The sequence below is a fragment of the Bufo gargarizans genome, chromosome 1 (assembly GCF_014858855.1).
Source record: "Bufo gargarizans isolate SCDJY-AF-19 chromosome 1, ASM1485885v1, whole genome shotgun sequence".
Classification (NCBI taxonomy): Eukaryota; Metazoa; Chordata; class Amphibia; order Anura; family Bufonidae; genus Bufo; species Bufo gargarizans.
In genome coordinates, this window is record NC_058080.1 from 494,130,596 (window position 1) to 494,145,710 (window position 15,115).

Genomic DNA, 15,115 nt, shown 5'->3' on the forward strand with positions numbered 1-15,115 from the left:
CAGGACGCCTTCTCAGGCGTCCTGCTGTCCATGGTGCTGAACAGATCTGTGCTAAAAGGCAAAGTGTAAAATACAGTACAGTACAATATATATTGTACTGTACTGTATTATACAGACATCAGACCCACTGGATCTTCAAGAACCAAGTGGGTCTGGGTCAAAAAGAAAGTGAAAAAAAGCAAAAAATCAAAAAACACATTTATCACTGATTTAAAAATGAAAAAAATAAAATTCCCTACACATGTTTGGTATCGCCGCGTCCGTAACGACCTAAGGCTCCTTTCACACTAGCGTTCGCTGGTCCGCTCGTGAGCTCCGTTTGAAGGGGCTCACGAGCGGACCCGAACGCAGCCGTCCAGCCCTGATGCAGTCTGAATGGAGCGGATCCGCTCAGACTGCATCAGTCTGGCGGCGTTCAGCCTCCGCTCCGCTCGCCTCCGCACGGACAGGCGGACAGCTGAACGCTGCTTGCAGCGTTCGGGTGTCCGCCTGGCCGTGCGGATCCGTCCAGACTTACAATGTAAGTCAATGGGGACGGATCCGTTTGAAGATGCCACAATGTGGCTCAATCTTCAAGCGGATCCGTCCCCCATTGACTTTACATTGAAAGTCTGGACGGATCCGTCCGAGGCTATTTTCACACTTAGCTTTTTTTTTGTAATTTTAATGCAGACGGATCCGTTCTGAACGGAGCCTCCGCCTGCATTATTATGAGCGGATCCGTTCAGAACGGATCCGCCCGAACGCGTGTGAAAGTAGCCTGATCTATAAAACGGTCATGTTACTTTACCCAAACGGTGAACGCCATAAAAATAAAAAACTATGATGAAATTGAAATTTTGCCCACCTTACTTCCCAAAAAAGGTAATAAAAGTGATCAAAAAAGTTGTATGTACGCCAAAATTGTAACAATCAAACCGTCATCTCATCCCGCAAAAATCATACCCTACCCAAGATAATCGCCCCAAAACTGAGAAAACTATGGCTCTTAGACTATGGAAACACTAAAACATGATTTTTTTTGTTTCAAAAATGAAATCATTGTGTAAAACTTACATAAATAAAAAAAAAAGTATACATATTAGGTATCGCCACGTCCGTATCGACCGGCTCTATAAAAATATCACATTACCTAACCCCTCAGGTGACCACCGTAAAAAAAAAAAACGGTGTAAAACAATTTTTTTTGTCATCTTGCGTCACAAAAAGTGTAATAGCAAGCGATCAAAAAGTCATATGCACCCCAAAATAGTGCCAATAAAACCGTAATCTCATCCCGCAAAAAATGAGACCCTACTTAAGATAATTGCCCAAAAACTGAAAAAAAATATGGCTCTTAGACTATGGAGACACTAAAACTTTTTTTGTTTTAAAAATTAATTCATTGTGTAAAACTTACATAAATAAAAAAAAATTTATACATATTGGGTATCGCCGCGTCCGTGACAACCTGCTCTATAAAATTACCACATGATCTAACCTGTCAGATGAATGTTGTAAATAACAACAAAAAAAAGCGGTGCCAAAAAAGTTATTTCTTGTTACCTTGCCGCACAAAAAGTGTAATATAGAGCAACCAAAAATCATATGTACCCTAAACTAGTACCAACAAAACTGCCACCGTATCCCGTAGTTTCTAAAATGGGGTCACTTTTTGGGAGTTTCTACTCTAGGGGCACATCAGGGGGGCTTCAAATGGGACATGGTGTAAAAAAAAAAAAATCCAGCAAAATCTGCCTTCCAAAAACCGTATGGCATTCCTTTCCTTCTGCGCCCTGCCGTGTGCACGTACAGCAGTTTACGACTACATATGGGGTGTTTCTGTAAACTACAGAATCAGGGCCATAAATAATGAGTTTTGTTTGGCTGTGTTGTGCTTTTTCATAAGTGTAAACATTGATATTTACTTATTTTAGTTATAATGGGTATTCATTGCCTTTAAGAGCAATGTTGATTTATATTTACAGTTTTGTATGGATTTTTTTATGTAGGCCGAAGTAAGTCCATGAGAAGATTACTGTACTGTTCAAAAGCTAGTGCTATTGTAACAACATATTATACATTTAGAAAGTTAGAAGATACACCGCACCTGCAGATTCTGAGGCTTCATTGTTTTTCCTATCTGAACATAAATTCCAAAGTGTGAGAATGGTCTAGATGTTCCTCAAAGTATATATTCATGTATCAAAGTTTGTCCCTCAGCCCTGAGACAAGGCCTCTAGATGTCAGAGGTGTGAAGTGTTGAAAATATTAGGCATGTATGAGTTAACCCTTAATGGTATGATGCTTATTGCTTATACAACAGTGCCATCTAGATATGAGCAGTTAATACTACATCAGTAGCAATATTGCATTCTGGGTAGTATTATGACGCCATGCTCCTTATCCATGCACACACCCATCCAACAATGATTGGAAAGTTCCAAACTCTGAGGGCGTGCTCATCTGATAAGTTTTGGGTTAAGAAACCAGTTACCAGAAGAAAAAGGAGAAAAGGAAAAAAAGAAAAAGAAACAAACATTGGGATTATAGATCTCTGGAGAATCATTTGGATTATCGGGAAAAACTCTTGAGAGCTGGCTGCCCCAAGACTCTACACATCACTTGACCCTTGGGTAATGTATATTTTGTTTTTATGTAGTATTGATCTAAATTAATTGGCTTGATACTTAGCCAGATACCCACTCACTTGCGGACGTGTAACGTTAGTTGCTACATCAGTATTTTCTCTGATTTCAGTTAAGATGCATATAACTGAATAAAGGAGACAATATTGGAGAAACTCTTTGTTGGGAATCTTTATATTCCCTAGTTTGATATCAAGCCAATAATTTATAAGTTTTGGTGCAATACTACCATTATCTGAAAGATTGGTCATCATTTTTGGGCGGAGCAAGGGCTTGTATCTGTCATCTTCTTGATTGAGTTTTCCGCATAATCCATTGATTGTATATCTCTCACAGATTTAAAGCTGTATTGCATAATATTCTTGTGTTGGTTGAGTAGTGTTTTGGTGGTATCATATAGTGGTGAATTCTGGGTACTGCATATTATTGTATATTATTGAAATTTATGTTGATTCATTTTCGTTTGTATTTTAACCTATTGTATAATAAACCATTTATATTTTTGCATAGACGCTTGTACCCTGTTTTACTGATTGCACAAAATAATCAGGTTCTTGATTGAACTCTTTGAGATGTTTATGTCCATCTAACGGGTCAATATAGTTTGCATAATTTTTCTTTTGACCCGATAATTTTTTTTTTTATATTTATATAAAGCATTTGCTTTATATACCCGACAGCTGTTAACCCTTGCTTTGTAACTGGAAAAAAAATATTAAAATGGAAAATCTGCCCAAAAAGTTAAATTTTGAAATTGTATCTCTATTTTCCATTAAATATTGTGCAACACCTAAAGGGTTAACAAACTTTGTAAAATCAGTTTTGAATACCTTGAGGGGTGTAGTTTCTTAGATGGGGTCACTTTTATGGAGTTTCTACTCTAGGGGTGCATCAGGGGGGCTTTATATGGGACATGGTGTCAAAAAAACAGTCCAGCAAAACCTGCCTTCCAAAAACCATATGGCGCACCTTTCACCAATCAATTTTTAATACCTTGAGGGGTGTAGTTTATAGAATGGGGTCATTTTTGGGTGGTTTCTATTATGTAAGCCTCGCAAAGTGACTTCAGAGCTGTAGTGGTCCCTAAAAATTGGGTTTTTGTAAATTTCTGAAAAATTTCAAGATTTACTTCTAAGCCTTGTAACATCCCCAAAAAATAAAATATCATTCCCAAAATAATTCAAACATGAAGTAGACATATGGGGAATGTAAAGTCATCACAATTTTTAGGGGTATTACTATGAATTACAGAAGTAGAGAAACTAAATTATTTTTTTTTTTACTTAATTTTACCAGTGTCATGAAGTACAATATGTGACGAAAAAACTATCTCAGAATGGCCTGGATAAGTCAAAGCGTTTTAAAGTTATCAGCACTTAAAGTGACACTGGTCAGATTTGCAAAAAATGGCCTGGTCCTAAGGTGTAATAAGGCTGTGTCCTTAAGGGGTTAAAGTGGTTGTCTCACTTCAGCACTTTAATACAAGGCACTTCCTAATGTATTGTCATTCTCCATATTGCCTCTATTGCTGGCTAGATTCAGTTTTCCATCACATTATATACTGTTCGTATCGATGGTTATGACCACTCTGTAATCCAGAAGCGGGGGCTGTGGTTACACACTATAGGAACACGCACTGGCCTCTCTAGTGGCCGAGAGTGCGCATAGTCCAGAACTTTTTTTCTTTATGGCTATTGCACATGACCATATGGCTTTTTCAGTATTTTGCCGTCCGCAAAAAATGGATCCGCAATAAATACGGATGACGTCCGTGTGCATTCCATTTTTTGAGGAACGGAACAGCTGGCCCCTGATAGAACAGTACTATCCTTGTCTGTTATGCGGACAATAATAGGACATGTTCTATCTTTGAATGGAAACGGAATGCATACAGAGTACATTCCTTTTTTGTTGCAGACCCATTAAAATGAATACGTTCCATTTTTTGCGTTCTGTATACGGAACCAAACAGAAAAAAGCTTTAGTGAGCAAGAAGCTTTAGTGTGCAAGCACAGCCACTGTTGTTGGATTGCAGGGTGGTCGTAAACATGGAAACAAGCAGTGTATAATAAGATGGAAAAATGAATCCAGCCAGCAAAGGAAGCAATATGGACAATCGCAATACATTAGTAAGTGCCTTGTATTAAGTTTGTCTACATGAGACAACCCCTTTAATTTTATTTGGTATCTCCTCCTGAAGATAAAGGATAGTCTCAGATCTAACAAGTTGTTCCTGAGACTTCTTTATTCCCTACGCTAATAAGTAGAGGTTTAGCGCCTATAGTACCACAAGTTTTCATTTTGCAGACAAACGTGAGATATTGTCTTGTAATGTGTCTCCTGCTGTCGTATCCCCTACCCAAAGACTTGCAGCAGGAATAGAGAATCGACATACAGATCTGTAAGTTTAAACCTTAGGACATGATTGCAGCAGACATGTGACACAGACACCTCAGTGGTGGCATACTGGGCAGATGTTAGGCTACTTTCACACCTGCGTTTTTTTGTTGGATCGAGCAGGGATCAGCAAAAACGCTTCCATCATGATGATACAACTGGCTCCATCCGTTATGAACGAATCCAGTTGTATTATCTCTTAAATAGCCGTGACGCCATGACTTACAATGGTTTTAGTGCCGGATCAGTCATGGTTTCTTTTGCGTCTGAGAAAACGGATCCGTCACCATTGACTTACAGTGTGTTTCATGCTGGATCCGTTTTGCTCCACATCCAATGACACACTCAAAAATGCTGCTTGCAGTGTTATTCTGTACGTGATGGGAACGCAACCAAACGGAATGGCATGCATTCTGGTGCACTCCGTTCAGTTTTGTCCCCATTGACAATGAATGGGGACAAAATGGAAGCAGTTTCCTCCGATATTGAGATCCTATGACGAATCACGATAGCGGAAAGGAAAACGCTGATGTGAAAGTAGCCTTACTTGTTTCTACAGAAGCTAAACCCTTCTGTCGCTTCAGGGATCAGAACATGCACAGTACAGATAAATTTCAACCCTGACAAGCATCAGGGCAGGTCTTCATTCTTACCGATTCCCAAAACTATGGCGCACACGGGGACAGGTAAGATTACATCTCCACTTGAAAGGAAAATATCCAGCACCTCGATTTTCGTGCTTAACGATGTTTATTCCACAAAACCAAATGTACAGCGGTGAAAAATCCTCAAGGTACAAGCCCCAAAACGGTCTACGCGTTTCGAACCAGGTGGTTCTTAATCATCTCCACTGCCTGCAAACCTGGGTGACGGGCTGGCAGCAATAAAGAGTGGCGCATTTTGTGGGGCAAGGTGCAGTGGTGATGTCCTTGTTGCACCAAACAGCTCACTTGCATATTGGAAAAGGCAGCGTTTCTCAGTAATGATCAGAAGGGTACAAAAACGTGGTCTTGCTTTTATATTGAGATATGGGGGTGGCAGATTTCTTTTAACCCTTTGAGGAAATGTGCCATATTTATGTGGCACAGGGAACGTAAGTTTATGCTTACATGTACCGTGATATAAATAACGATCACCGTGACTGGTGTAAGATAGCGGCTGTCCGCTATGTAGACATATACTGTGTTATGTCTAGTGCTGTGCCAAAGGAATTCTAGCTTCGGCATTCTTCAAATCCCTGGGTCTCCTTAGTTCTTGACTGAGCCATAATCCTATAGGCGGAGTAAGATTAGACAGACTGTCTAGTCCTGCACCAGGTTTATCACAGGGGATCAGGCGGATGATAAATCTCGTGACTACTTTTCTCCGACTCTATACCAACTAGTGGTTGGCTTACATTGAGACAGATTTTTATGCCAGAATTGTGGTGCATCCTAGGCCCTGTCCCCTTTCTTGCGGAGCATTTTGTGGCGACAGGTCCTCTTCAAGGCTAGGGCTACATGGCGGCGTTTCACAAGACAAGATATCTGCGGCTTGTCTGAAACCTACTGACACGCAACTATTTTAGAAAAGTGATTTGGCTGTCAAATCACAGCCAAGTCGCAGGCGAGTTATGATACTTGCGTTAAAGTCAATGGAGTAAAAGCTACATGCGACCTGCGACTCAAAATCTGTCAAGTCTGGATTTTTTGCAACTGTCAGGTCACAGTCGTTGCGTGTAGCACTGCATCATCATGTAGAATGTCGTGTGACACGTCTGTAGATTTACCCTGTTCTGTACTCTAATAATAACTGGAACAAAGGAAAACGGAGCTCATGATACCAAAAAAGTAATGTATAATTTATTGAAGCATGATAAAATAACATAGGTAAAACACATAAATGAATGATGCCATAGACAAGATTAGAAGCGGAGGACAGAAAAAAGAAGAGACGCCACCCTGGGGGCAAAAGCACACGGATCCAAAATACATGGTACAAAAAAGTATATATAAGGTACATGAACATCAAATAAGGAGTCAATGCTCAAGGTCATGTACGGTGTGCAGCTGATGTACAGTACCTGGTGAGCCACCTGTCTAGCGCAAAAACACCTCTGTATGTATCATGGAATCTAGTCATTGGTGTGCAGGCGGCCAGTGCAATTAAGCGTTGTACTGCAGACCAATGAAGCAGATTTCTACATCCGTTCCAAATGACAACCTAAATAAGGCACAACGACTGAGTCTTTTTAGACTTAAAAATATTCCGGACGTGGTTTATAAACCCGCTGACAAGGGGGGAAATCTGGTGGTGTGGCCCCGAGACATGTACTTGGCGGAAGCGTACCGACAACTTCGAGATCCCATATGTTATCGAAAGCTAACCTTTAACCCTTTGATCTCCTTTAGAGGTGAACTCATGAAAATACTGGATACCGCATTGGAAGAAAATCTTATTTCCAAACAGATACATGAGGCTCTCATCGTTCAGGAACCATCTATCCCTACCCTGTACCTACTACCCAAGGTGCATAAGAATGCCTCCACACCACCAGGTAGGCCTATTATCTCTGGGTGTAATAGTATGGTGGAGAATATCTGTAAATTACTAGATTTCCACCTAAAACCCATTGTGGAAACTCTACCATCATATGTTAGAGATACATCAGATTTTTTACAAAGGATACAGGGTATTATCTTAGAGGAGGATAACATCATGGTGACCTGCGATGTAGAGTCCCTCTACACGAGCATCCAACATAATGAGGGTCTACGAGCAGTTGAATTTTTCCTGACTGCCAGCAATCTTCCGAGGGAATTTTCCCATTTTCTATTACAGTTGCTAAAATTTGTACTCACAAGGAATTTATTTTCCTTCAATGGGTCCTTCTTCCTACAGCTCCAGGGGACAGCGATGGGGGCGGCATGTGCGCCTGCATATGCCAACCTGTTCCTGGGGCTGTGGGAGAGGGACCTTTTCCTGTCAGACGGGCACGTCATCATGGACCGCGCCATTTTATGGGCGCGGTACATTGATGATGTTTTCTTGATCTGGCAGGGCACGGAGGAGGAACTCCATGGTTTCTTTCGGGTACTGAATGCGAACTCCATTAACATCAAGCTGACCTATAGCTACAGCAGACAAAGAGTGGACTTCCTGGATGTCTCGGTGTTCAGGGATGATGGCGGTCGCCTCAGGACGGATGTTTTCCGGAAAGAGACGGCCGTCAATGCATATTTGCATGCAACATCTTTGCATCCCAAAAGTACGATCTCTGCTATCCCTGTCGGTCAATTTTTACGTATTCGGCGAATCTGTTCCGATAATGTAACATTTGAAAAACAGGCTAGTGAATTGAAGGATCGCTTTCTCCAAAGGGGGTACAGTCATCGGTCTATAAAAAAAGCCTATTGGCGTGCAAAAATTCAGGACCAATCCCAGCTGCTACAAACCAGAAAAAATAAAATCACGGATGATAAGATCAGGTTTGTGAGTACATACCATTCACAGTGGAATAAAATGCGAGAGGTTCTAGCCTCACATTGGTCTATTTTACTCACAGATCCAGTTTTGGAAAGACTGTTACCCACACGGCCTCTAGTCACGGCACGTAGGGCTAGCACCCTACGGGACAATTTAGTTCGAGGTTATTTACAACCAACAGTACCTCAACTGAATGCCGGACAAGGTGGCCCAAAGATCGGTTTTAGACCGTGCGGCAGTTGTGCCGCGTGTCCCAATATGGAACGCTCCTTTGATTTTGCAGACTCTTCTGGAATTAGATCTTTTAAAATACATCAATCCCTCACATGCTCCAGCACACGGGTGGTGTATTATGCTACATGCCCATGCCCCAAGATATATGTAGGCCTCACAACTCGTGAGTTGAGGGTCCGTGTGCGGGAGCATGTGAGGGATATTCTTAAAGCGCAGGATACAAAGGAGGTTGAGACCCTTAAACCAATCCCAAGACACTTCAGGGAATTCCACTCCTGTAATCCTAGAGGTCTAAAAGTCAGGGGTATCGACTGTATACAAGTCGACCTACGTGCAGGTAATACATCCAAACGGCTAGCTCAAAAAGAGAGCCGCTGGATTTGGACCCTTGGGACTCTCCGTCCAAAGGGTCTCAATGAGAATTTGGGTTTTTCTTCCTTTCTGTAGTCACTGGATCCACAACTGTGGATTTTTATCCGTATTTCTTTTAACAGATTGTTTACATAGTTTATTCCAATTCTATTTTTCCTCCTCTTATTTTTTCCCCAGCCTTCATTATTTATTATTTTTTGGGACTCTGAGCCATGCTTCTTCCCTCTCTTGATTCCTCATGAAGGGACCTTTTTCCACATATTTCGACTCAACGGATGCGCAATTGTTGTGTACATCATTAGTGCACATTTTTTGTATATACAGTGTATATGACCTTTAGTACACATGAATTGTCTATATATTTATTTACCCCTTTGTTTCTTTCCCCCTCCCCCTCTCCCTGTGTTTCCTTTCCCCCCCCCCCTTTCCTTCCCCCCTTGTCTTTGTTCATATACCCCTTTCCATTGTTTCGCACTCTGCACTTTTGCACTTTATGTCTTCTAAGTATCAATGCTTTAAAAATATACACTGTAGCATTTAACTTTTCTTGTATATAAAAAATGCTAAATATTACACACATTCCAGTTTGCATTACTCACCATGTGTACACATATGCACATGTATATATGCACATGTATATGTGCAGATATATCCATGTGCATGTATATATTCATTAATAATTTTTTTCACCATTATATGAATTGTTGTTTTATGTATTTATTGAGGGATTCGTTATCCCCTCGTCTATTGGGCATTTTTCACTTCACTATTTTATATGCACATATATATTTCGTTTATTGTGAGTCTAGTCCCGGATTCTTTTCCCACCATTATTCTATTCATCTTTTTTTCACTTCTTTATTTCTGGATTCTCTCATTCATTTATCTTTTACTTTTCAGTATTATTACCAGTATTCCTTATGATTATGTATGAATACGTTTATTGTATGTATACTTATCTGATATAATTATTTATTTATTTATTTATATATGACTATGTATACATTATTTATTTTTTTATGTATGAATACGTTTACTGTATGTATACTCATCTGATATAATTATTCATCTATTTATTCATTCATACTCATACTACTGCTTTCTATAAATTCCTCTCATTATGTTATTGATTATTGTGATTCTTTATATTGTGCTTAAATTGCATTCCGGTGGTTTTAATCATGTACGCATATTTCCCCTCCCTCTGATTCCCCTCTTCTCTTTCATTCATCTATTTTACCCAACTTTGGGTATACGGTATGCATGATATGATATGCACCACGGCTCTTTGCAAAGTGTATCACACTCATGTATTTGGATGTACTTTTGATGCTGTAACATTCGTTCTTCGTTGCGCTTGTATCCCCATGGTGATCTCCTGACTCCTCTCCCCTAGTGTGATGTGTGCGCGCGTTACCCGGGGCCGCCTCCGGCGCCTCACGCCCGTGCGTCCTGACGTCGGAACCGCCCGATCATGTGATCTCATCACGTGATGTGGGCATGCCGACGGGACGCCGGCCGTGGGGTGGCTGGACTCGGTATCGATCGGGTTTGCGCGCGCCGGCACTCATACACACCTGGGAACAAGTGAGTTACTGGCTCCCCGATTGGCTGGGGGAATCTTTTTATGCTCAATTCACAGTGACGGCGCTACCCCCTGACGAAGGTACGCCGAAACGCGCGTTGGGGTAGCGCCACCCTGGTCGTTCTGGCACACGGCTCCTATCTTTGGTGAGTTCCTGTCTCCTGCTGTTTCCCTCTGGCTATTGCTATTACCGTTATTTCTCTTTTTGCTTCATTGGTCTGCAGTACAACGCTTAATTGCACTGGCCGCCTGCACACCAATGACTAGATTCCATGATACATACAGAGGTGTTTTTGCGCTAGACAGGTGGCTCACCAGGTACTGTACATCAGCTGCACACCGTACATGACCTTGAGCATTGACTCCTTATTTGATGTTCATGTACCTTATATATACTTTTTTGTACCATGTATTTTGGATCCGTGTGCTTTTGCCCCCAGGGTGGCGTCTCTTCTTTTTTCTATCCTCCGCTTCTAATCTTGTCTATGGCATCATTCATTTATGTGTTTTACCTATGTTATTTTATCATGCTTCAATAAATTATACATTACTTTTTTGGTATCATGAGCTCCGTTTTCCTTTGTTTCTGTCTATAGCTCGGGAGCTTTTTTGCCGAGTTTCATTTTTTGAGTGTCCCTATCGGGGGTATACTGGATGAACACTGTGTTCTTGCCTCTCCCCTTTTCTTAGGGACACCCTGGGTTTACTCCTTTTTTCTTTGTCTAATAATAACTGGCTTAAGGTCAGATCCTGTTTCTTTGAAGAAATAAAGTTTACAATAAAATACAGGTCCTTCTAAAAAAAATTAGCATATTGTGATAAAGTTCATTATTTTCAGTAATGTACTGATAAACATTAGACTTTCATATATTTTAGATTCATTACTCACCAACTGAAGTAGTTCAAGCCTTTTATTGTTTTAATATTGATGAGTTTGGCATACAGCTCATGAAAACCCAAAATTCCTATCTAAAAAAATTAGCATATCATGAAAAGGTTCTCTAAACGAGCTATTAACCTAATCATCTGAATCAACTAATTAACTCTAAACACCTGCAAAAGATTCCTGAGGCTTTTAAAAACTCCCAGCCTGGTTCATTACTCAAAACCGCAATCATGGGTAAGACTGCCGACCTGACTGCTGTCCAGAAGGCCATCATTGACACCCTCAAGCAAGAGGGTAAGACACAGAAAGAAATGTCTGACCGAATAGGCTGTTCCCAGAGTGCTGTATCAAGGCACCTCAGTGGGAAGTCTGTGGGAAGGAAAAAGTGTGGCAGAAAACGCTGCACAACGAGAAGAGGTGACCGGACCCTGAGGAAGATTGTGGAGAAGGACCGATTCCAGACCTTGGGGGACCAGCGGAAGCAGTGGACCGAGTCTGGAGTAGAAACATCCAGAGCCACCGGGTACAGGCGTGTGCAGGAAATTGGCTACAGGTGCCGCATTCCCCAGGTCAAGCCACTTTTGAACCAGAAACAGCGGCAGAAGCGCCTGACCTGGGCTACAGAGAAGCAGCACTGGACTGTTGCTCAGTGGTCCAAAGTACTTTTTTCGGATGAAAGCAAATTTTGCATGTCATTCGGAAACCAAGGTGCCAGAGTCTGGAGGAAGACTGGGGAGAGGGAAATGCCAAAATGCCTGAAGTCCAGTGTCAAGTACCCACAGTCAGTGATGGTCTGGGGTGCCATGTCAGCTGCTGGTGTTGGTCCACTGTGTTTTATCAAGGGCAGGGTCAATGCAGCTAGCTATCAGGAGATTTTGGAGCACTTCATGCTTCCATCTGCTGAAAAGCTTTATGGAGATGAAGATTTCATTTTTCAGCACGACCTGGCACCTGCTCACAGTGCCAAAACCACTGGCAAATGGTTTACTGACCATGGTATTACTGTGCTCAATTGGCCTGCCAACTCTCCTTACCTGAACCCCATAGAGAATCTGTGGGATATTGGGAAGAGAAAGTTGAGAGACGCAAGACCCAACACTCTGGATGAGCTTAAGGCCGCTATCGAAGCCTCCTGGGCCTCCATAACACCTCAGCAGTGCCACAGGCTGATTGCCTCCATGCCACGCCGCATTGAAGCAGTCATTTCTGCAAAAGGATTCCCGACCAAGTATTGAGTGCATAACTGAACATAATTAATTGAAGGTTGACTTTTTTTGTATTAAAAACACTTTTCTTTTATTGGTAGGATGAAATATGCTAATTTTTTGAGATAGGAAATTTGGGTTTTCATGAGCTGTATGCCAAAATCATCAATATTAAAACAATAAAAGGCTTGAACTACTTCAGTTGTGTGTAATGAATCTAAAATATATGAAAGTCTAATGTTTATCAGTACATTACAGAAAATAATGAACTTTATCACAATATGCTAATTTTTTTAGAAGGACCTGTATGTAGGATAGTCAACAGACATAACTACATCTATCCGTAGTAATGAAATGATAAAAAAACAAGATATGCTACTGGAGCTGGCAATATAGCCAATATAAAAAACTGGGACAGTGACGAGGTCTGGCAGGCCTATACAGGTATGGTTTGAAAATGTGATGTCAATATAACTGAGAAAGTGGAGGGTGTATCCACTAAAGTGGAAGAAAGAATAGAAGGATGCCCCCTTAGTGACTTCAAGTACAGTATGGTGCCCTCACATGGTGTGATGTCCTGTCAGAGTATGATGCTTCCTTATTGCCCACACACACACAGTATGATGCCAGCTAAATGCCCCCAAACAGCATGATGCCCCCTTGGTGCCTTCCCTCACAGTATGATGTCCCATTAAGAGCTCCACCCACTCTATGATATGTCCCTAGATGCCTCCAACAGAGTATGATTCCCTATTAGTGCCCCGTGCACAGTATGATGCCTCCTTAAGTGCCCCAACAGAGTATGGTACCACACACACAGTGTGATGCCCCCGTAGTACCTCCAAAATGAATGCTCAGTAGACCATGCTGTCTGTGACAAGACACAACAGGATCGGTGACGTCACTGCATCTTACCTGTCTGCGCCAAACCACCAACGGCAGTGGCCACAGGGTGCACGGTGGAGTGGGGTGCTGACAGCTCCCTCTTTCACCATTGTATTCAAGTACCTCTTCACTCTGAGGCAAAAATTACAATCTTATGGGGTCATTTATCAAACTGGTGTAAAGTAGAACTGGCTTAGTTGCCCATAGCAACCAATCAGATTCCACCTTTGATTTCCCAAAGGAGCTGTCAAAAATGAAAGGTGGAATCTGATTAGTTGCTAGGGGCAACTAAGCCAGTTCTACTTTACACCAGTTTGATAACTGACCCCATTAATCTGTGACCCAATGGCATCAGATGCAAGGATTTCAGGCGTAACTCGTGTCCAAAAGCTGGCATAAGTAATTGTAAATGTGCCAAACATGCCAAAAAAGAGCAAGAACGGTTACAACTTTTTGCACCAACCAGGGCTTACACAAAAATGTGTGGCTTCTCTCCTTACTGATACGTAAGGCTTTGCGCACACAACTGTATTTTTCGTCTATGTGCTATCCACATTTTTCGCCTGATTTATTTCTATGGGGACTTGCACATTCATATTTTTTCAGGTCTCTGCGGTCAGTCCGCAAATTATAAAACATGTCCTGTTCTGGTCCGTTTTGCAGACAAGAATAGCCATTTCTATAATGGCGACTATGGAAAATGCGGCTGGCGCACTGATCATATCCAAATCCAAATGGATACGGTCGTGCCTAAAGCCTCATTCACACGTCAGTGTTTTCCATCAGTGATTGTGAGCCAAAACCAGGACTGGAGCCTCCACAGACATAAGGGAAAGATCTGCACCTGCTCTGTGTGTAGAGCTGCACCTGGTTTTAGCTCACAATCACTGATGGAAATCACTGACCGAACACTGACATCTGAATGACGCATAAAACATAAAAGGTTCACCTCATCAGAAATTATTTAATGTAAATACAAATTTCCACGTTATACACATTTATTTTCACTGCCATTTATATAAATTATACAGTAATGAAAAACCATAGATACATGCAGATGAAAACTTGTATAAATAAACCAAATAAAGCAGTTTTTTGGGCTTTGGACATAACATGGGCCATTGCTAGCAATGGAAAACCAGTGCACCCAGTAATGAACAGCCCTGACCCACAGCTATTTCCACTGACATTATCCAACAAAGCTTTGGAGTTTTTTACATGCTGGTTCCCTTCTCTCTTGCTATTTTAATAAAAGTATGATAGTCATCAATATAAGGGAAAAAATTATATTATAATTTAACTGCATAGAGGGGAAAAAAATGTCATCCGAGCCAGCCAGGAGTCGAACCTAGAATCTTCTGATCCGTAGTCAGACGCGTTATCCATTGCGCCACTGGCCCTCTGACATATACCCACTGATCTCTCACAGCTAATAAAGGCAATTCTTTCCAGCGATGAT

At 41.4% G+C, this 15,115-nt stretch overlaps 1 non-coding gene across 1 annotated transcript; it reads right to left on the reverse strand.

Moving 5' to 3' along the window:
- Positions 1-14,983: 14,983 nt before the first annotated feature.
- On the reverse strand, positions 14,984-15,056 carry TRNAR-ACG. The gene has a single exon. It is a non-coding gene; the product is annotated as a tRNA-Arg (tRNA).
- Between the last annotated feature and the right edge of the window lie 59 nt (positions 15,057-15,115).